The following is a 24,910-nucleotide window of genomic DNA, read 5'->3' as shown; positions in this document are numbered from 1 at the left end:
CGATATAGCTCAGTGATTTCAAAGCACCTGACCGGACATCAGAAGGCACGAGTTCAATTCCCGTTGGCGGCATTTATTTTTACTCGGGAGATTTTTTCAATGTGTATTGACATTTCAGGTGACTAATTATTGCTTATAATTATTTGTTATCCTTTATGCTATGCATAAAACCTTGTCTTATAAACATTAATTTATCATTAAAAAATATAATATTTATTTATTAATTTTCGGAAGATCGACAGTTTGCATGATTTAATATCTAAATAATTTAGGATTTGTGTGTTTGTGTCTCCATCCTGTGTCTAATTTGAGTTTTGAACTCTAGAATGGGAATTTGCTATGATTTTCACAATTGGAATTAACTGTGGAAAGACAAGCGATGAAGTCGGTAATAATATTTTTTTATTTAATTTCATTGCTAGTTGTGACAGTTATCTTTTTTATTTTTCTGTGTTTTGTTCTGTTTCATGTTTCGTTTAGATTTATTAGTATTATCTTCTTAAATCTTTTAAATTTTTTTAAATTTGAAATGTGTATTTATTGCAAAAGTTTAAAAAACAAAAGTTTTTACTCGAAAGGTAAATTTCTGATGGTCTTTTGAAAGGCATTGATCCTGGACCAAATATTTTTTTTATAAATAATTTCGGAGTAAATCTTACAAGTATAATATCCCGCGATTTTTCACGGATCTGTGCTAATATAACATAATTGTGTTGGCTTTGAGAAACTATTATTTATTTTATAGATTTTTCCTTACGTAGTAACTGACAAGTTATAGATAAAAGGCCCTTTAATGTGTGTCAATGCAATTATTGATGTGCAGATGTTACTTTATGAGGTACCACTGTGTATAGCCAACTACGCAATCAATCAAATTGCAAAGTAATTGAATAAAAATCTGAGAAATACACTAATTGGATTTAAGTTCTGTTATTAGTACAAGACTCGATTTGGAGAACTAAAAAAGCATTTGAAGAAGAAACAAGGAGTATAAAAGATGATAAATCAAACACATTTCATAGTTATTGACCTGAAGGTGAAAGTTTTCACATATCCAAGGAGATATTATATTTCCCTTTAACCCTTGATGTCATTCCTTTAACCAATTAAAAATATGTGTAAACAAACTTCAATGAATTTGGCGGTAAGTGACTTTCCGATTATTTTTAGCTTTTAGCATTCGATGCAATAAAGAACTACAGTGAAAAATATTGTGGCTTAAAATATAGCTCAATATTCGTTGATTGCGAATATATTTTTGTTATATATTATTAAACGTAGAATTTATAAATGGTAATTTAAAAACGAATAAAACAACATCTCATTAAAACACACCGTTTGGTTGGTATGACTGAATCTGCTGAATCTGACATCACAACCAGTATACGTGAGTAATATATCTATTAATGAATTAATTAAAAACACTTTGTTTTTACCACGACAATTTCTATTTTTAAAAAATCAACATATTTCGAGAACGATGTTCTCTTCATCAGGACATAAAATTTTCTAAAAACTAATTTTTCAAGTATAGAAGTAGTGGGGGAAGGGGAGAGAGGTGAAAAGGGGAGGTGCTTAGAATATCAAAGACAAAAAATTACAATGGAAATATGTTTAAGATAGGGTTATTCACAAAATTAAATTGATTATTAATAATATGATTATTTTATTTAAATAAAGATTATCGTGGTAAAAACAGAGTGTTTTTAATTATTTCATTAATAAAATGGTGCCACAAAGTGAATTTGCAAAATTTAAAGAAATATATCTATTGTTTACAAGGTCCACAGACATACAGTTAAATTGTTTTTCAGGTGCTGTCATGGATTTATTATTTATTTATTTATTTATTTATTTATTTTTCATGTTCTCCGTAAAACGGTTATTCACCAATACATTATGGATGTATAATTGCACATTGGTTCAATACAATAACATTGGTGATGAGATACTAACATTTTACTTGCTATTCTTCTTTGTTGAAGGCGTGTAATCTTGAGAATAAAAGCGTTTCGATTCCCAGACAAAATACGGCACGGGTTGAAAAAACACGTAAGATTTTTGAAACTGGCGACGTCACACGTTACGTCCATAGATTTTGGGAGGCTCGAAAAAAAGAAACTTTGGAAATAATTTTATGTGTTAAAACTAACTGAAACAGTAAAAAATATGTACTGGTATTTAAGTTAATTGATAAAAAGGGGACTGGAATTCCCTATTATATGATAATACGTAATAATAATTATACTCGTGTGATTTTTCAAAATGAAAAATCACCTCATCTGTTATTGGTAGGTAATAATTATAGTCAGTGACTTTTCCAGATCGTGTTTCTCTGCTTGTTGGCCGCATCCGATGCTTTGTCTTTGGAAGGTCGCTTTCCAGTGGACAACTCAAAGGTGCGAGTCATCTCCTACGATAATCAAAGCTCCGGGCTGGGAGGCTACAGGTTCTCGTAAGTATTACTTACTATGTTTATGTGTAAATTTGGTGGTACTATATATGTATATTTGGTGGTATGTGTATTGTTGGTGTTATTGAGTTGTTATGTTTCTCGGTTACACATGCGGTTGTCGCAGGTTTATATCCCGGCTTAGACAAGTACATTTGAATAGATTAATGTGTGAATTAAAGAGTATCGGTGGGTTTAGTAACTTTTGATGAAGAAACCCGATTCATATTTGGCCGAGCATTGATGGAAAGCAGGATCAGGGAACCAAATTTGGGAACCACATTCGGGAACCACATTCGGGAACCACATGTTGGTACCAGCAAGCATCGCCAATTATAACTAGAGTGATTGATGAGTAGCCATTGCTTTCAAAAATGGAACGAACATCACTCTGTAGTCCGCTAACTCAAGAAGTACCAAATTTTGTATGCAGTAAAAAGTTTTTAAGTGACATAAATCTTCAAACTGTACCAAAATGGCCAGTTTCAAAAAAATATTGATGGATATTCGAATATTTTACCTAATATTCCTACTATTTCGTTTACAAATAAAAAATGAAAGTAAAAAAAAAAATCATAGGAAACCTAATAATATTTTTTCCTAGTTACTCATTTAGAAACAACAGATAAATCATTTGGATTATTTCTTGCGTTATCATACTACAAGTTGTGTATTTTTAAGTGCTTATTAAACGCGCTTAATTAAATTATTTATTTAATAAAATTATAAATATTAAACGCCATGCTTTTCCCGTCAAATTCTTTTGAATGTATGGGGTTTTGTTTAATAAATCTGTTGACTGCGTGCTTACAGAAGCTATTCAGACCGTTTTTTTTACATAATTGGCTGAGCTCAGCGAAGTCCTTTTTTTCTCGACCACTTTGCAATTCGTCTGTCTGTAAATATTTTTATGTGTTCCGTTTCTGCTCAACCCTCTCAAGATGGTAACCGTGTTTGATAGTACTTTTTTATTCCGCCTAAGACTAAAAGCGTAGCGTCTTCAACGAGTTGTCGGAGTAACCAACATTAAGTCACAGAACTACTAGTATATTAAATTTCCTGTTCTGTTGCCTTATTTTGGTATATTTATCTTTTCTCTTGCTCTTGGACCATCACAAGCCAATAATATATGATTCTAACGACACGACTGCAAAAGTCTTGTTTATTGAGCTTAAATCCTGGATTGTATACTACACAATGGGTAATCACCTTCCTAATTCCAGATACCATCTGACCGACGGAACATGGCGCCAGGAGAATGGTAAGCTCAAGAATCCGGGAAAATCTGACCAGGTCCTCTCTGTCACTGGCACCTACACCTGGGTGGACCTTCGGGGAGTGCGGTGGATTGTCACCTTTATCGCTGACGAAAACGGCTTCTACCCAAACGTATCTCAGGGAATTGGTCTTCCCGGACCCATTGTGGCATCCCTCTTGGGATAAATCGAAAAACATCAACGAATTCACATCATTCATTATCAACTTCATTTCTGTTTTGGGAAATCGCTTTTCTCGGACGATTAAATTTTGTATTGTTTAATTATACAATGTTTACATCGTGTTACACCTTTTTTAGGAATGCTCGTGTTAAAAAGACGGAGAAACATTACCCACGTATTTCCGAAAAATCTAGATAGCAAGAAAATATTTTTCAAATGAAAGAAAATAATTAACATGAAAAAGAAAAAAATAAAAAAGGACATATAACATTATAATTGTGAAATATAACATATATTACAAATAAATAAATATTATATAGTGATAAATACTTTGAAACGGATATTTTATTGCACTTTTGAATTTTGTGTAGTATATTTTTAATCCTTATTTTTTTTTGACCAAGAAAATAAATTTCAACATACACAAAATATCACTATCAGACCAGTTAGACAAGCGTACAAAGAAAACATAAAAAGCTCCGACGGTAAATACAAGCTTTGGACAAAGACACTATCAATATCATGCTTTAAAAGCATTCAATAGTCTAACTTGAAAATAAAATTGAGGAAAACAAAAATAAGTTCAGACACAAAATTACAAAATGGATTAAAGAACAAAAAAGACAATAATACCAAAATTTCATAACATAAAATAATAAGCCTATACGTAACACACAAAATCAATATAAAACACACGTCACTCGCAAACACACAACATATAATATAGATGTATACCGATTTTAACTTTATTTAATTTTATTATTAATTTTATTTTTTATTTTATTTAATTTTAATTTTATATTTGTAGTTAAAATTTTTCTTAATCTTATGTTGATTTTTTCTTCACCAACATCATATACATTTTCTTAAAATGTATTATGTATATTTTTTGTATTATTAAATGGAGGCCTCAGCACGCGTAAGCCACACAGTGAGGCCAACATTATTGGATTGTACTATGACATGTAAAATATTGTACCAACAAAAAACTTATTTTTATTTTATTTTATTTGGGAAACAAACAGTTATACAAATATATTTTAATACAAATCATTTTTACCAAGTTGCATAAACCAGTAAAGTTTCCACTAGATTAATTTTATATATAGGTAGAACATATGAATATAAATAATACAATGCAATATAAATACTAACTAGTAGAAAAGGAAAATCTCCAAAAAAATAAAAATAAAAAGACAGATTCAACCCATACAAAAACAATACACACACTAACACTACTAAGTTTCCCGCAACGATCGAACGCTACTCTCTTAGGAATGCTATGAATCCTGCGAGGCTCGTATTGAACACATCGATATTTGTGCATAATCTATTAAAGGTGCTACAGCTTCTTCTTATAAATACATTTTCAAGATAATTAGTATTGCTCTTGGGAAAATAAAATGTGTCCGGAGATCGAGTTACTCTTAATGGACATCTGAAATGAATATTTTGTAAAGGGTATGGGCTATCAATAAAATAGTGTTATAATTATATTAACGGGTAATTGGTTAAACCATTTCACTCCAATACGTTTGTAAAATTGTTGGGCTGTTGTGTTGTTACAGCACGGAATTGTCATAGAGCCAAGCACATTTGGTACACTGCTGTTCGAAGGAAGTGTTTTTATTTGTGAAACAATATTCGTGAATTTGTAAATTGGTAATTTTTTGAAAATTCTAGAAATATCTAATAGTGGCGTAATCGTATGGATGGTTAAAAATAATTTTGATTAATATTTTTTCGATGATTTCTAACGACAGGAGAGAAGTTTTGGATACACAAATAAAAAATAACCATCTATAATATGAATAAAATAACTTTGTTTGGACATAACTTTATTGAGTACATAAGCACATATATAAACCAACTGGTTTCGGTTTACCCTGAACCTTTATGCAGTGCATTATGAAACATAGAATAAGGATAGCGAACATCAACCTTGGTGGGGAGGAGGTAAGAGAGAGGGGGTAAGAGTGGGTTTATGGAAGGAGAAGAGTAGCGTGTTTAAAATAGGGCTACTCGATATATCAAATGGTTTATTTAATAAATAGATCTTAATTAATTTTAGGTATTTATTTATTTCTAGGACTTCTTAATTATTTGGGCGTAGACCTACCCCGATTGTATGAAGTAGATCTATATTTGAAAGGAGTAAATTAATCATTTGCTTTCCTTCTCCAGTGTACAGCTTTTTTCAATTTTAAGCTAAACGTAGTTGTAGGTATATCATTATTATTAAATTAATTTATCAGGATTGAAAACATATTTCATAAAGCTTTATTTAAGCAACCCCGTTCATGATTCGTGTTTACAACCAGATTTATTCTAATTGGTTACATAGTATGTATATGTTAATATGAATTAACTATAGTAAATATGTATTAATTATAGTAAATATGTTGAATACGATATTAATAAGGCTAAAGAAGTATTTCACAGTCATCAAGATGACCATATTCATTAATCCGACTTTACTATCCGGTACTCAAACCTGTTAAAAGTAGTTATGTATAGGATAAGTTAGCCAAGTTTTCTACCTATCGCGAGTATTTATTCGTTTATTAATTTATATACGCCATCTTATGGATAAGCTAATAAGGTAATGGTGAAATACCCCCTACACATAAAAGTCATAATTAAAGAAAATAACAAGGTTTTGGGCCATCTTCCTAAAACCGCTCGAAGTTATTGTGAGCCTAACGATCAACTCAATAATAATAAATATTTTTAAAACTACCATTCAATGATATGGGCGAGATCTTTTTATTATAGCTACCCTTAAATGACAAAAAAAATGTTTTCATTCATTGTACCGCTTAAAACTGAAGTTACAAATGAATCTTAGAAAGATTTTTTTTTGAAAAACCTCAAGAAAGAATTGCCAGTTTTTAATTATTACCTACCTACTCTTATCAAGTATTTAAACTTTTTACTTTTAATGACCAGCAAGAAACTATTTATCATGTGTTGCAAATTCGTTATTTCGAACCTGTGAAACATTCTTATCAAAAACGATTGAAACATGTTTAACGACATCTTTGTTTTTATACTAGAAATTATTGATGTTTTTTCATATGTTTCTATTGAAACTAAGATAAGCTTGTAACATTCAAATGATGAATAACATTTTCAATATATTAATTTTTACTAATTGGTGGTTATTCATTATTAATTATAATTAAATTACGGCTTGGAGTTGTTATTCATGAGGCAATAAAGATGGTTTAAAATAGTTGTGCATAATTTGACGGCCTTCAATATTGACGGATTCACAGTCGAGAGCGTTAACCCTCGACTATTAATCAGGCAGTTGCGGGTTCAAATCTCTGCGGGTGCAACTAATATTTAATTAAATAAATTTGTGTGGTTTTCTAAATAATTTATTTTAAATAACGTATAGAAGGTACTTTTTACGGCAAATTCCAGAGTGGAAGATACTCTCAGTATCGCCTTGGTGTAAGACCACCACTCAGAATTGAAAACTTGGTGTAAATGGCTTTAACCTTGCTTGGAGACCCGATCTGAAAAGCAGGGCCATTCCCCACCTTCCTATTCCTCATCTCCTTCCCCTCTCCAGTACTTTCAGCCTTACAACATACCCCAATGGTGATACCATAGTCTTACTGGCTCCAGGAGGTTGGGAGTATGTGTTTCTGAGGTCTGAGTCACTAAAAATGATGCATGTCAGATACTAAAAGTATTATTGATTTTAAAAGGTAAATATTATGAACTTGTGTGACACTTCGAGGTTAATATTACGATTCGCATGATGGCTCTAATTAGCTTATCTTCGGATGTTTATCAATTTAAGATACGAATAATCGAAGGAATGTTATATATATGGCGAAAAATGACTATTTCTGATTAATACAAAATCTCTTCAAAATTATCGGTAATCCGGTTAAAAACGGAATGCAGGCCGTTTCCTGATAAACTTTTAGCTAATTCCTAATATATCGTAAAAAGTATTCGTTCTCTGATAATATATTAAAACGAAATGAGAAATTATTAAGATTTTTATAAACACGTGTTCTGACATCGTAATAATAAATTCGAATGTTACTAAAAGTTTATCAAAAAACTTATCAATCCATACTTAAAGGGCATACAATCCCGTTTTTTAACCGGACTACGAATATTTTGAAGAGATTCTTAGGTAGGTAGGTACTCTGCTTTATGCGCATTTTATTTTAACTATTTTCGTTTCCTCAAAAATTTGCATTCGAATTGTCTGAATAATTTTTTTTATGCAAAATTGTATACAAATCGTAATGTTAGTATGATAACATTTTAACTCCATTATTTTACATAGCGTGTGTGGGAAAATATGATAATGCTGTGATTTTTCACTAAAATTTGGTAAATACGACAAATAAAGGTCAAGGACATCATAAATAAACAATAGAGAAAAATCCAAGTATTAATACAGGAGAACTATCGAGCAGGTGAACAAATTAGGCAAAGTAGATATTTGGATTGTTAATAGAATTGCAAATACAGATGTTATCTAAATCTCTTATTGAGCAAATTGGAGATTTTTCTAAGTAACAACGATTTGAGTGCTATGTACACTATGCACTCCAAACTAATGCACATACAGCAGGGTATCTTATATGGTGAAATCTATAATGTTGTAAATATACGCAGGTTTTTTAAAAGTATGCCATTAGTTCTACAAACATCCTGGAAAGATCGCGTTAGTATGGAAGAATATCACTGCCTACGTGACATGGACGTGAGATCTTTAGAGCCAAAAAATGCATATCATTTGTGTCCTCACAAAACCAGGACACAATTTGAAAAAAAAAAGTAAAATCAGGATAATGTTCAAGATAGATCTATTCCCTTTTCGTATTGCAGAATACATTAATGATTGTCGCCGACATCCTCCGTGGAGAAGATGAAATAATTTTGATACATTTTATGAACAGTAAAGATATTTTTTTCACTAGCTCCTCACAGAAGGCACTGAGGAAAATAATTTCCCTCAGAGCCTATGTCATCTTTGGGAAAGCTGCGTAAGGGGTATTTTTAGGAAAGGAAGGGGAGTAAGTTCTGGGAAGGAAAAGGGTATGAGGGGTGGGTAGTAATCTGGGGGTCAGGGTGTCCAGGAATGACGGATGTATCCATTGCTCCCACTGCTGTGCAAGGCGATGTTTGTCCATCTGGAGAGGTCAAAAGGTCTCCCCAACCAGTTTCTCTGGATCCAGCCTACCACGCAGTCAGTGAGAAAACGCATCTGTCGTAAAGACCCGGACAAACCTCACCCCATGAACCTCGGCACCCCTGCTAAGTCACCAACGTCGCGAACCGCTTGGGGTGACGTATGAAAGAGGTGTTGGTTATCCATTAAATGATTGCCAAGGCGGCGGTGCCCAGACCCGCCTCGCAAATTGCAAGGGTAAAAGGTAACCGTGTACATGCACGTTTTCCACTTAATCATTCCTCGTTCAAAACATACGATTTTTTGTGGCATTTTTAAAATCTCCATTGTTTGATAATTATCAGCCTGTCATCTTTAGCTATGGTATTATTATAATTACAATTGAGTAAACTGTAACAAATTGGCACAGTACTTTACTTGGCTTTAGTTTTTTTTTGTCCAGAAACCGAGTTACCATATCATCTACTTCATCTGGACATCACTAGATTGCTCTAGAGCTAACAACCTTTTTGGGAAATTCTTTATAAATACATCAGTTTATTGGTGCTAATATTTGTAAGTGTTAGTTAAAATTGTAATTAAATTAACTTTAACAATGATTTCTGTGGAATATATTTATTGTATTCAAATTTCATTTGCAGAACTCAATTTTAATTTTAGGGTTTTCTTTCACATATTTATTAATATAAGTATTCAATTTATAAAAGCACACTTTATTTATTAACAAATTCTGTTGTGTAATTATTACAACGCATGACAGCTGTTTCACCTTCTGAAGGCATTATTTTGATATAAATCACATTTTTTCATTCTTTTTTGAAATAAAAATCATTCACCGAGTTACGGCTAGTTTATCAACAAGTTACCTCACATCACCGGATTACCACAGTTTTATCATGCATTTCAATACGAAAAAACGCCTTATACTTCGGAACGAAAATGATGGTTTTCACATTTCTTTTACAAAAAGAAAATTCATTGAACAATTCCACTATGTTTTTCAATAAAACTTAGTATGGCAAGTTACCTCAGCTTACGCTACTTTGTGATGATGTAATTCTTCAGTAAGGGGAACTGGCTGGTATAGCGATATGCAATCGCGGGATTCAGAGCGACCATATTAATAAAAATAGATAGTTCTTTAAGTTTACTAAAAATGTTGTCTACGTTTCTGTTCTACCGTACCCTACCCGTAGAATAAAGAAGAACACAAGAAATACGATGTCGGGCCTAAAATTTCAAATACAGAACTGTGTTTCATCATCATGATGAAATTATAAAATACGTTGTCAGGCAAATGTAAGAAAGACAGAGACAAAAGTTATTAAGTTGGTGGCGAGATTGGTTTCCATTAAAATCTACATTTCTAGGGTGTATTATCCATTCGGTGGACCTAAACCTGCGCTGTGTTTGATAGATTATAGCTATAGATAACTGATAGCTATAACATCCAAGCGGTAATAAAATACATAGCCTCCGTAATTTGACCAGGTCTCACCATTTCTCAGCTTTTTATTATGAATAATGTACTATGAGAATAAATTCTATATTCTATAAAGATGTCCATTGAGTGGAGAGACTCGGGATGTTTATTACTAGCTGACGTACACCCCCGTTGCTCGGAGACTTTTATCTACTTTCTATAAATATAATGTATATGTATTATATATATAAACATTCGGAAGAAATTTTCTAAATGATAGTGAAAACCCTATCAAAATCCGTTACGTAGTTATGAACTAAGCGCACAAACGGACGCGGATAGCCAATTTGTTTTATACTAAGTAGAGAAGTAGTATGTTTTCAGAAAAGATTTTGAACACCTGCGTCGCTGTACCTATGCGGAAGAACAATAAATGTACTTAACCCTTAGGATGCCGAGTGTTTTACCACCAACTAACTAACCATTACGCCGTTTCCACGCAGGGGGTCTGCAGAGATCGAAATAACTCGGTCTTAGTTCACACTTGCCTCATTCACATTCAAACATTAACTAATTCATACTCTTCTATACTTCTGTTTCTATGACTAAGTGATTGTACACAATGATTGGAATCTTATAGCAAAAGCGGGAAACTGGTTAATCTCAGACAAACAACAGACAGGAATTAATTCAAATAAGAAATAACAATAATTCCGTATTCTTCAGGTGTGTATCGATCCATTGCTTTTAGCAACTAATTCTCTATCTATCTACAACATATGTGTCAAAGCACAATGACATTTGACGTAATTTGCAAAAATTGTGGCACATTCACATTATGACATTACTTTTGCCCGCCTTATAGATTTACCAGTTTCCCGTTTGTACTATGAGTTTCCGGTCATCATGTATAAATACTTATTTTTTTGCCAATAAAAAATCGTAATTAGAGGTTTATTAGCTATTTGTGGGTTAATCTAGTAGAATAATAGTTAAAATGAAACACACTTACAGTAGGTTCAAAGATTTGATAAAACCTAAAAGACTACCTACCCGGAAAGCGAATAAGCAATGTTAAAACAACAAATTATAAGCTTATTAGTAGTCTAGAGGTTAATCTGGCAGATGGATGGGACAAACTAACAATAGTTTTAAAGATTTGATAAAATCTAAAAGATACGTACGTACCCAGAAAGAGAATAAGCAATAATAAAATAGCAAATAAGAAACTCATTGGTGGTTTAGAGGTTAATCTGGCAGATGAATGGGACAAACTAACAAAAAGGTTCAAAGATTCTGGTAAAACCTTAAAGAATACCCAGAGAGCGAATGATCAATAAAATATTACAAAACATTCAGGAAAATTATGATTTTATCGTGACAAAAGTGCGGAATATTACCAAGGTCATGACTTGTACAATCTATGTACCTATAGCTGGAACTTATGCCTAGACCAAAAGTATCCACGGTACAGTTTATCTGATTCCGGTTTCAATTCGTGTAAAACTCGTGTTCCGGATGAACGAAGTTTGCATGCAGTGTGATTCAACCAAAATTATATCTATTGGAATTTACCCTTTTGTTTTCATGAATGAATACAAATAAATCCGGTAGATAGACTCATTGTCGATGACAATGCATTCTATCATAACAGGTGCGCACACAAACTCATTTTATTGAATTTCAATGACATAACAGCAATTTTTTTAGTTTTAACCTACCGTTTAATTCCTACGAGATTGTGTGGGGTATGCATAACAATCTGCCGTTTTATTCTAACGAGGTTGTGTGTATGCAAAACAACCTACCGTTTTTTTTCAACGAGGTTGTGTGGGGTGTGCAAAACAACCTGCCGTTTTATTCCAACGAGGTTGTGTGGGGTATACAAAACAACCTACCGTTTTATTTCAACAAGGTTTCTGTGGTGTGAAAAACTACTTCCTGTTTTATTCCAACGAAGTTGACGGGGCAAGTTTTAAGTAGAGTCACGAAGGGTAATCATACTCAATTTTCACATTATTTTTTTGTGTTAAAACGCTAGAAATATTTTATTCTATTTACTTGTTTATTAATATGATTGATTAGTTAGGTATCTCAAACATACAGGGTCTGAATGTCATATTCAGTTTACAAATTAATGATTTAATATGAAAAAAATAAAAAGCGTCGAATTTCATTTAAAAAAATATTCATTTATCAAATTTAATTCATTATTTACACATTTTAACTTTCTATAAAATACATTTTACCCAGCCAAAATGTATATAGGAAAACTGAGCAATGTTTTAAGTCTGATCGTACGTATATGAAAATAAAAACATTTTATTTACAAGTCCAGAACTTAAAAAAAACAATAATAAAAAACATATATTATAAACCGAAAAAACCATTCGCTTTATAATCATTGTTTTTGATGGCAATCATGCTGCTATGGCGATCATCTCACGACCTTTTGGACCGGTTTGACCAAAGAGATATTGCTCAAATACATAATTAGGAACAGCGTATTACGTGTACCTATTTCGGAGGCAGTTTACTGCTAATCTGGTTTTAAACACATTTGATGGCATTGCATCGCACAATAACAGTATGAAATATAGGTGAGCGCTGACTGTGCAACATGTGAAAGCTCTGTTTTTTTTCTTCTTGAATTCCATTTTTCACACCATAATTAAGTCAACTCAACTGTTAAGTCAAAAACAATGCTTTTTTACAATAACTCATCAATTTTAAAGTTATATTATGAAAATTGGTTTGACTGACGACTGAACATTCCTACTGGAGTCGACAACTCTACTAAATTCGCCAATTTCCGACCGGATAGGACGGATGTTTATTTTGTATATTAAGTGCTGTAATGTCATCCGATTTCATAGAAATGCGTATATATCCACATATGTGTGCGTGATTGCCATCAAAAGATGACAGAATACATTGTCATCGATAGCGAGTTTATATGCCAAGTTTCAGCTCGGTCAGATGTCGGAAAGTGGGCTAATTTCAGCTTCTAAAATTCATTGCCGAAGACAAAAGTGAAATTTAAATTTATTAAAAAAGTCATATTATTTGAATTTTTATGTCAATTCGGCGAAAAAGCTCAATAAAACAGAAAACATAAATATAAATTTTTTTCTTCTTTTAATGTCTCTGTGTTTCACCCTTCAAGGGGTTCTAGGCCATCATATCAAATTATGGAGAGAGGTAATATGAATTTACATATGTAAGCTTGGAGTCAAATTCAGACTTCAGAGATATTGAATGAAGGGGGAAGCAATTTTAGACAAGTCTTGATATGCGAGATATTTGTTTAGAGAGGGACAGCGAAAAAATATGTGATCTAAAGTTCTCACTTTTATACCACATAAAGTATAATCTGTGAAGTCAAGAATGTGAATTTTAAAAATGTGAGAAGGAACGTAACAATTTCCAATTATTGTCGTTCGAATGCGAAAGGAATTTTTTGTTTGTTAATTTAGCAATTTTTTAAGCCGCAAATCTGATGGGATACCCCAAATAAATAATTGAACAAATTCAAATACTTTTGTTCCTACCTATATTTAATAAATTTTCAAATTATAATTTAAAAATCCCTACCATAATTATAATGAGTGTTAAGTATAAAGGTAATTTTTTAAATATTATGAAATAAATATTATATAAATATATGGACCAATGTAAGATTGTTACACACATTTTAAAGCGATTAGTTTGTTTTCGTCACTTCCAATCTAGGTGGTAATATCTCACAGTCGGAATCATTGAAGATAATATTAGCCATTCATAAACGAAAATTTTAAACAAAAAAAATCAGAAAAAGATACAGTCACATCTAGGACTTGAACCCAGTACCCTTGTCTTTCCAGGGCACAATTATAATTTTTAAAAAGTTCCCTACGTTACCCTTAGCCAGAATCACTTATTGATTTTTATGAATATAAATTAGAAAGTTGTAATAATGCTTTAAAAATGGCACATTAAAGAAAACACGCAGTACACTTTGAAACTTGCCCCGAGTACAACACAAATTATTTTAAATGAATAAATTGTTAAATAACACAAATTCATTCACGCCGGGATTTGAACCCGCGACATTAAGGTTGCTAGTCAAGATACTTACCCCTTGACCACGAAGGTAGAAAAAAATTGGAATTTATTTTTTTATTTTATAGGTTTTTAACAAACAATGCAAATTTTTTTAAATACAATAAAAATAAAAAGTTTACACAATATATAAAAATATTCAGATTACATAAAATATAAGATTAAACAATGCATAGGTTAAAAAAATATAGGTAACATGAAACATAAAGAGTTTACGAAACGTAGGTAACATGGAATTTAAGTAAGTGAAATAAAAATAGATGATCTGCCAATATCATCCAAATCAATTGAATAAAAAAGTATGAAATCGTCGTTCATATTAGCCTATAAAAGATGTAATTTTAATTAACAATCTCTATTACGCAAGATTTGGATAAGAGTCGACAAAAGGTCTAATAGAAAACATTTATATCTAATGTAAACATTCCATTGAACTGAGTTTAAATTTTGACACTGATTGGCAGCGGTAAACATCGAATAAACTATATCTACCATAGACATGATATCTACTTATTACCAAGTCTGTGTAATCTTTGAATATGCGAGTTTACGAAATAATTGTTAGCGGAAAAAATTAAAATAAATTAAACGAAATAACGCTTGTTAAATAAATCAATGAGTGTCACCACCCTGAAGAATTTGGCAAAATCGCTTCGAGATCTAAATGTACGACCTGTTTTATGACAAACGCGGATCTGTTTAAATTAATAGGTCAAGAAAAGTATGATAAATCTAATCAGCTATCTTAAAAACGAACAAAAAATGGTTCATTTTACTATGGGATATGTATTTTATTGTTTTTTTTTTTTTTTTTTTTTTTTTTTTTTTTATTTAGGAGAAAAAACAGATACAGATATCAATTGACAAGAATATACAAAACATCAACTAGAGAATTTACCTGCATCCAAACTATTTCTCACGAATTAACTTAAACAGCAGTTAAAAACATTTACAAATATTTTGACTTATAAATAGGGGAAAAATATATACATAAGAATATTATTTTACAAATAGAGATATGAAAGAAATGCGCAATATCCTTATAAGAATTTACAAATTATTTTTGAAAAAATTTAGAGGGTAAAACAAAAAATATATATATATATATAAATAGATAAACAATGTTAAACAGAAATTAAAAAATATATACATATTTAAACAAGTATGTCTAAGTTTTTTACTATGAACTTTGTAGGAAAACAGTCTTCATTTTTCTACTAAAAGTAGTGCGTGTATCAAAAAATAAGTCAGAGTCCTTGAGGTTTTGGTTCTGATTAAGTGATTCGCACATTCTTCTGATTGGATCCCTGACACCAGCATTTGTACGCGTCCTGCTAATGTGGAATAAGTCGTTAAGCCTTGTTACTCTGGGTGGTACTTTGAAGTTTATTAATTTCAGTAAGTCGGGACAGTCAATAACGTTGTTACAGATTTTATACAGAGTCATGAGATCAAGGTATGTTCGCCGGTTAGATAGAGTGGAGACTTTATAACTCGAGAGCATATTTATGTACCCGCGTTTGGGTGCGCTCATTCTGTAATTGAGGCATCGCAGAAATTTCTTTTGAATACTTTCAATATTTTCTTTATAGATATCGTAAAGTGGATTCCATATGGAGGTGCAGTATTCAAGTTGAGAACGGACCAGAGTGTGGTAAAGAAGAAGATATGTTTCAGGTTTTCGAAATTCACGGCTGTTTCTGATGACAAATCCTAGCATGCTGTAAGCTTTATTCACAATATTATCAATGTGCGCATCGAAGTGGAGTTTGGAATCAAAAAGAACGCCTAGATCTCTTATACAGTAAACGCGCTCGAGTAAATAATTACCAATACAATAATTGTGTTTGATAGCGTTGTGGTTTTTAGTAAAACTTATTTGTTTACATTTATTGTAGCTTAGGTAAATTTTGTTTTCATTGCAAAACGTTTCGAACCTTACTAAGTCGCTTTGTATGAGCAGACAATCGTTTAGATTCCGAACAATGGCAAATATTTTTATGTCATCAGCGTACAAAAGATATAAACAATGCACGAAACATTTAGTAACAGTGTTAATAAAAAGAATAAACAACAGCGGACCCAGGATTGACCCCTGAGGCACGCCAGAAGTAACTGGTTCCCATGTAGAAGTGTGTCCTCGTAATGATACGGCTTGTTGTCTTTTTGTTAAATATGAGATAAACCAACGTAATAAATTTCCTCTAATTCCGTTGTACATAATTTTTTTGATAAGAATAAGGTGGTCAACCTTGTCAAAAGCTTTTTTGAAATCGCAGTATATTGCATCTACCTGGTGGCCTCGATCCATACTAGTAAATAAGAAATTTGAGTAAATAAGTAAATTACTCATGGTAGATTTGCCTTTTACAAACCCGTGTTGTTGTTCAGTAATTTTGGCAGCAAGCTGGGGATATATATTGTTATGGACAAGTCTTTCCAATAGTTTAGGGATCGCCGAGAGAATGGATATTGGCCTATAGTTTTCCACTCTTTGACGCGAGTCACCCTTGTGGACCGGTATAATATAGGCCAATTTCCACCTATCAGGGAAAACTCCATCACTCAGGCATTTATTAAATATTATGGTAAGCGGCACACACAGTGACGACGCAGCAGATCTAAGGAAAAACGCCGGTATTCCATCGTGACCCGCACCCTTGTTTATGTCCATCGATTTTAAACTCGAGTGCACTTCTTTTTCCGTTAGTTTAATTGTGTGAATGTGCGCAAGTCCAGAGTCCTGAACTTCCTCAAGTTGGTCAATGTTAATAATTGGGTCATTGATAGAGGAAGGTTCAAATGTTGACTTAAAGAATTCAGAGAACATATCACAAATTTCCTGGGCATCGTTAGATTTGCGCCCTTCGAAGGACATTGCAGCAGGGTATCCATCAGACGATTTTAATGAGGATATGTATGACCAAAAGCTTTTGATATTATTTTGAAATGAACTTTCGATGTTGTCAAAAAATAACCTTCGGGTTTCATAAGTCTTTTTTTTGTATGTAGCACGTAAGAAGGAAAATTCACGATAATCAGAAAGACCTTTATATGTCTTCCATTTGAGCCAGACTTTATCTTTTTTCCTTGATAACCTAATAAGTTCTGGAGTAAACCATATGGGGAATTTGTCATTTCGTCGTGCCAATACTGGAATAAGCTTATCAATTACATTGTTTATTTTTAAATAGAATCGATCTACTGCTTTTTCGGCTGATAAATTTGCGATTTCAGATAACCAATCAATACAATTAATGTCCTCATTAATCTGAGCATAATTAGCTTTCCTGAAATTGCGCCGACGCTGTATTTTGTTTTTGATTTTTGGTTGAATTACGAAGGATATATCAAATTCAAGGGCTGGGTGGTGTCTATCCTCTGAGATGAGAGGGTTGTTGCTACGTGTAACATTTGTTTCACGACTGTAGAATACGAGGTCTAAGTATTTTTCATTATGGTTAGGTATACAGTTATATTGGAATAAGTCCATCAATGACATTGCTTGAAGCAACGTTTTCGATGCAGCCGTATTTGAGGAGGCGAGACCTTGACTGCTGTTTTCGGAAAATGACCAAGTCAGAGTTGGTAGATTCATATCTCCTAGTACACAAAAAGTATTATTTGGTTGTGATGAATATACAGATTCCAGGTTTTTGGAGAACGTATCATAGACCGTAGGTTGTGAGGCAGGAGGTATGTATACTGCACATATGATGAGATTGAAAGACCTTACCGGAATAGAAATGAAGATTTGTTCGATTTGACCATTTTCCCAGTCATCGAGCCGGGAAGATGCAAGCTCCTTGCGCACTGCTACCAACACACCGCCTCCATCCATTTTACCAGTGAGTGTACGGTCCCTATCTCGTCGGAATACCGTGTAACGCGAATCTATGAATTCAGCAGTATTTATATTTGCTACAAGCCATGTTTCAACTAGAACTATAACGTCGTAGTTATTCGATAATACATTAATTAGTAGCTCCTGGGTTTTGGTCCTAATACCACCACAGTTCTGGTAATAAACGGTTAAAGATGATGATGAGATCATTTCACCAGAGTAGGAGTGCCGTTTGACATATTCCACAATCGCACGAGTGATACATTATGCAGGGCATATGAGGCTTCGAAATTACATAAAAAACATAGACTACTTATTAGATCAATGAATGTGAAATATGTTGACATTTTAGAATGTGAATGAATATGTGAGAAACATGGTATTGGTTTAAAGTTATAGGGATATTGCGCGCTAAACAAAAATATAAAGTAGCTTTGAAAGAAACAAATTACAGGATACAGAATATTGAGAGAAAGCGGATACGAAAGACAGCAGTAACATGTTTGTAGTCACATGTTTTGCTGATCATGTGTGATTATCTTTTGAAGGTCTCCCTCACGACGAATGGTGAAAACCCGAGAGAGATCGTTTCTCTTCGCCAGAATACTGCCGTTCCGCACCCATATGTATTTAAAGCCGTTAGCTTTTCCGGCGGCTCGTGTTTTGGCAAATAGGATTTTATTTTTCAATGTAAGGTGCTCGTTTATATAAAAATTGGTGGTGGGAGCACCAAATCCTAATTGTTCCGTGGTAAGGCCGCGGCGAGTCCTTGCTGCAGCGATGACATCATCACGAAGTCGTTTTGTGGATAGCTGTACGACTATATTGCGCGGACGGTTGGAGGGCGAGGAGTGGCCGCGAGCGACGCGATGCGCAGAAACCACATAGCTACTTGGAAGCGGGACGTTAATGTTGGATCCTATTTTCTCTATTAATGTCATCAAATTTTCGCCCTTTGCTTCGGGAATCCCATGGATGTCTACATTGCATATTCTGCTGCGCTGCTCCATCTCATCTTGTGCATCTCGGAGTGACTGGACTTCTTGCCGGAGGTTTGAGTTTTCTTCTTGGAGAACGCTCACACATCCCAGAATTTTTGTGTATTGGTCCTTCCACTCGTTAGACAGCGCATCTAATTTTAACTGAACAGCGTCAATTGCTTTCTTGTTTTCAGTGCGCATGATTTCAAGTTTCGACTCAAAAAAATTGATTAATGAGTCAGTGTCAATGTTAATCATTGACTGATGCGCCGACGGTGAATCAATAGGGCCAGACGTGGTTGCTAAAGGTGAAGATGTATCTTTCTTTGCACTGCAAACCTTGCGAGTTTTAGACATTTTGGTTGATTTATATCTTAGTTTGTAGGTAGGTTTCTTATAGTTGTTCAGAAATACCCCTTATTGAGTTAAAATTAATTTAACTTATTTGTCTATGACAAAAAAAACCTCTTCACAAATTCAAAAAGATTTCAAAAATTCAAAAACATAAATTGTCTGTGGTTGTAGCTCACAATGACAGTGAATTCGTTATGCGTAATTTTTCAGGGCAATATGTAAAGTTGTTTCGCACTGTCAACACAAAATACACTATTATTTTGATTAATTTTTCACTAGTTTATATGTTTCAACTTTGATTACTTGCTAAATTTGCTTAAATTTCACTACTTTTGTCATTAAATATGGATCTGTCAGAATCAGCTGTTGTTTTCACTTGTCCATAGACGAATTTTTTTTTTAATTAAGTTTATTATACATCCGCATATTACGAGCAAGGACAGATTCCAATGTAATAAATGTATTATGTGTCGTTATGAAAGTCGGTCATTGGTCAACTTGAGTTTGCATAAGTATCCATTTTTTCATTCAATATCATATTCATTATTTCATACTTTGGAACGGATGCGGAAGAATGCGCAGTGTGGTTATAAAATAATTATGTATGTATTTATTTCCAGGAGTGTTTTGAGTGTCACAAATAATAATTCTGTTTTAAATATTCGGACAATAATGTTAGTGTAAAAATAAACTTAATGAGTGCTAACTCCTTATTTAGCCAACGTTTCTGACAACGTTACAGTGCCCATCATTAAGGCAAATGTGTGATGTAAACGTTGGCTAAAGAAGGAGTTAGTGCAACACGGCATAGCACCCCAAAAACAAATAACAAAAATACTTTTGGCCGTGAAAATCTTAAATCATATTAAACTTTATGAGGTTCAAAAAAACATTTTTTGCAAGAAATCGGAAATATTGATAAAATCTTGCCGTTATTGGGGATGCCACAGTCTCACAGATGGTTGGGAGCTTAGAACTCTTGTGCTGTATTGACATAAAAAATACTATTTATATATTTGACAATGCTCTTTATATTAAACAATAACATGAAAGTTAGTTAACTGTTTATTTAACATGGTTTTGTTGCAACCAAAATATCGAATATTTCGTCCGATATTTCGTAAAAATTCTGTTCCGAACCCATATACAAATAATGATGGAGGACAATGCAAAACGGCTAATGGATTCGTTTTAAATCAAGATCCTTTCTCAGTTCTGCACAGCGGGTAGGAGAGAAAAGAGGATGATAGATTCCTACAAGCAGTCTGGTTTTTTCAAGAAGCGTAAGGCAAGTGATGATAAAATGTTTTTGAATATTTGCCCTCACGATTTCTCGTAAAACATGCCGTTTGGGATTTCTCATCTCAAATGTACTTATATTTTAATCCAAATCAACCGTCATGATGTCGCGCAGAAGGTTTTACAATCAATAGTTCAATCTAATATGTGACGCGCATTTCATATTCTTAGAATACCTACGTCACTATCACTGTATACAGTTACAAACACAGGCATAGCAATCAATCGATTTATATGCAAATGAAGTTATAAATAATTAAGGAAAGTATTATTTTTTTGCATTATGTTGATTTTAAAAATATATTTGTCGTAAACCTATAATTCGCAGTTTTTCCTCATGCCAATCAAAAGGCGATTCAATTTTAATTTTTGTCGTCACAATTTTACTCGATGTTTTTTTTTATTTATTTTTCTATTCCATGATAACTTAACACAATAACAATGCAATAAGCCTCTAAAAAAGTGATTAATTGAAATCGATTAAAAAACTAACATGTAAACCAAAACTACGTAACATAATTAACCTAGTTTTTGATTCATCACTATTCATGACTTTTTTTTAAATTTCTTTATTCAGAGTTTTTATTGGTTTTAACAGTTTTTAGTTGTGTTAAAACCACCAAGCTAGGCACATGCCCGTGTTGTGGTGGTTTATATCACTTTCTAAAGGTGTGTGGTGTTGAATTGTCCGGTTACATTTTATTTTTCACGATAATTTTTTTCTCGATAAAACAGTTTTACACCCAATATATTACAGAGATCAATAAATGTAGAACAAATGTAGTTTAATAAGAAATCTATTTAAAACAAGTACATAGTAATTATAACAAATGGTAGAAGTATTTTAAATTTTGATGATTTTTAACAATGCAGGAGGTAATAACATATAATAAAATTAGAAGAGTTGACATTATTATTAATTATTAGGGTCCGGGGTCAACCGCGCTTCCAATCTTTCCATATATCGATCGGGTAAGACTGACTTTTTTTTTGTTATGCCGTGTTGCGCTAACTCCTTCTTTAGCCAACGTTTCGGACAGCATTGCAGTATCCATCATCAGGGCAGATGTGTTATTTGAGGTTGTGTTAAAATGTGAGCTTATGTATGAGGTTGTGATACCGTGTTGCCAGCTCCAACCCTCTGAGCTAACATTAACGTGTCATTTTTTATTTAAAGTGGTTTTCTTCGTTTATATAACACCCCAAAAACAAAAAGCAAAAATACTTTTGGCCGTGAAAATCTTGAATCATATTTGGGTAAGACTGACGTTTATTTCATATATTAACTGCTGTTATATCATCCGATTTCATAGAAGTGCGTATATATCCTCGTTTGTCTACGTGATTGCGACCAACGGTTGATAGAATGCATTGTCATAGACAACGTACCTATTTGCTGATATTGAGCACGATCAGATGTCGGGAAGTGGGTTAGTATCCGCTTCCAAGATTTGTATTCATTCATTACCAAAAACAAAAGTGAAATCTAAAGAGATCTATTTAAAAAGGTTTAAATCCAAAGAGATATATTTTAAAGGGCATTTTCATTAGTTTGTGACAACCCTTTTGATGAATGTGACGACTAAGTTAACGATTGTTTTGAAATTTTTTTTATAAGCAGTATTAATTTATATATTTATTTGTACAGTCTATTTACAACTTTTCCTATAAAATGCTCCTGCAGAGAGAACAGCTAACGACTTCTCAAACAGGAAAGCCACCTTCGTGATGCTGACATTGCCGCAACTGTAAGTTTTCACCATCCCGCTTTATCCCGATCAATTAATTATGTATGAGTCCATCGTTGCTTCAGCCGAGCAATGAACTCTGGCTGCAATTGAAAGCTTTCTGTTGGACGAGGTTATAACGCATTGCAGATCTATTTTTGAATCTTCGAAAACCTTCACATAGTTGTAGTTAGTCCATCGTATCAATTAATTTCGATGTTCAGGAGACTTCGACATTTCTTTCCAGTATATATTTTTTTAATGTCTGACTGCAAATAAAATTTTACACAAAAATGGCATTTAACTTAGGTAGGTACAAGTATCACGATCTTAATTATAAATTTATGGATCTGTACTTAAAAGCTTTAGAGGTTTGAGCTCTCGTGTTATGGAAATACAAAATAAACGTAAGAGCAATTTTATTTCCCCACCAAAAATTGGAATATGATGTATATTTTTCTCTGACTCTTCCATTACTTACGAGCCTAAAATCGGAGGAACAAACCTATTCGGTGAACTGTCCAAATTTAATTAGAAATAAGGTTCTCACGGCCAATAAATAAACTTTGGTCACCTTTTTGGGTGTTGATCATTTTGGACAGCCTTGCCGTGATGCTTAGATGAGTGGTGTATATAGTTTGAAGGTAGATTTTAATTAGTCAGGTATATTTACGTAGCAGTGATGCCATATCACAGTCAAACCTTACCGTTAATATATGCTACAACACGTAATTGTACCATTACACCGATAAGGCTAAAAACCTCTAAAACTTATAATCGTACCAACTGAAAATAGAAAGGTTATTCGATATTCGGTTTTTTAAAAAAATAAACAGTATAGATTTAAATGAAATATAATAAAAACCCCATTCCAAAGTGGGAGATTTAGATGTTTATTCATTTGACTACAATTCATGAATTAATATAGGTAGAGCAGGTAAATATAGTATAATGTCTTCCGAACTAGAAATAAGCTGGGTTGACAAGCTGGAGGACATTTTATACATGTCTAAAATTTTATGCGATAAATGCAAGCGATTAAACACGAAACGTGCCAAAAACGAGAAGGTATAGAATTCTTTATTTTGAAAATAAATAAATAAATAGATAATATATATTTTTTTAATTAAGAAAAAAATATTCGACGTATAATTATAATCAATACTATTCTAACCTTAGTCTACTTATAAGTTTTGCATGCACATACTTGTGTATAGTATTCGTATATATATTTTTTTTTTCTTTTAAAAAGAAAGACAAACATTCCCGGGTTACGAATAACCCAACAATGTTTGAAAATCTCCTACTACCACCACAGAAAGCCGAAAATGTTGCTTGTGTTGTGATAGAGGACTTAGCCAGCCGAGGAATCGAACACGCGACGCTATTATTATATTACTTTTATATCCGTCTAGACTCTAGAGGCTAGAGTTTCTGTCAATTTTATATTTCTGATACATATATCTTATATTATATATTTATTGTATATGGTATATTTATACCATTGATACTAAACGAAATAAATAAATAATTTTATTTCTAGAGAGTATTTTGGAGTAAAAATAAAAGTAAGATATAGGGATACTCGTAATATATATAAAAAAGTCAGTTATATTAAAGATTCTCAACTTATTAAAATAAAGTCAATGTTTGACGAGAGACCAATTTTTTTTCAATTTTGAATTGGCTTCAGCATTATTTAAAGATCAAATCTTCATAGTCAGGCTCTTCAAAACGATCCCCAAACTCTCCCATCCTCAACACCCCACCTTCTTCCCACTCACTTCTTAAAGTTATAACGATTTAAAGTTTTGGGTGCTGACACAATTATTTTAAACTTTTTACAATATTGTCATTGTTCAAATCCACTATTTCAGATTGCGTGAAAAATGTATTCCAAGTTTTTGTCATGTTGGAATGCCCCATTTCTTACGTTGGTAGTTAAGGTTTATTGGGTCCTTTTTACTTCCTCGCGTGGCGGTGGGTTTTCTCCTTACCGGCGAGGAGTGGAGGCGCGTCAAATCGAGACATACGGAATTCCCGCCTGAGTTCTTGAGCACCCGCCATGAGGCATTCCGCCATATATAATGTAGTTTTATGCCTTCCAGCAGTCAGTCTAGTTTC

General features: G+C 32.9%; 1 pseudogene; it reads left to right on the top strand.

The window, feature by feature from the left end:
• Nucleotides 1–379: 379 nt before the first annotated feature.
• LOC149426942 (endocuticle structural glycoprotein ABD-5 pseudogene) lies at nt 380–3,895 on the top strand (annotated as a pseudogene).
• The last annotated feature ends 21,015 nt before the right edge of the window (nt 3,896–24,910 follow it).

The sequence above is a fragment of the Hesperophylax consimilis genome, chromosome 1, assembly GCF_061612785.1.
Source record: "Hesperophylax consimilis isolate HC1 chromosome 1, BYU_Hcon_1.0, whole genome shotgun sequence".
NCBI lineage: Eukaryota > Metazoa > Arthropoda > Insecta > Trichoptera > Limnephilidae > Hesperophylax > Hesperophylax consimilis.
Note: the sequence above shows the minus strand (reverse complement) of the source record. Positions and strands in the feature narration are given on the sequence as shown.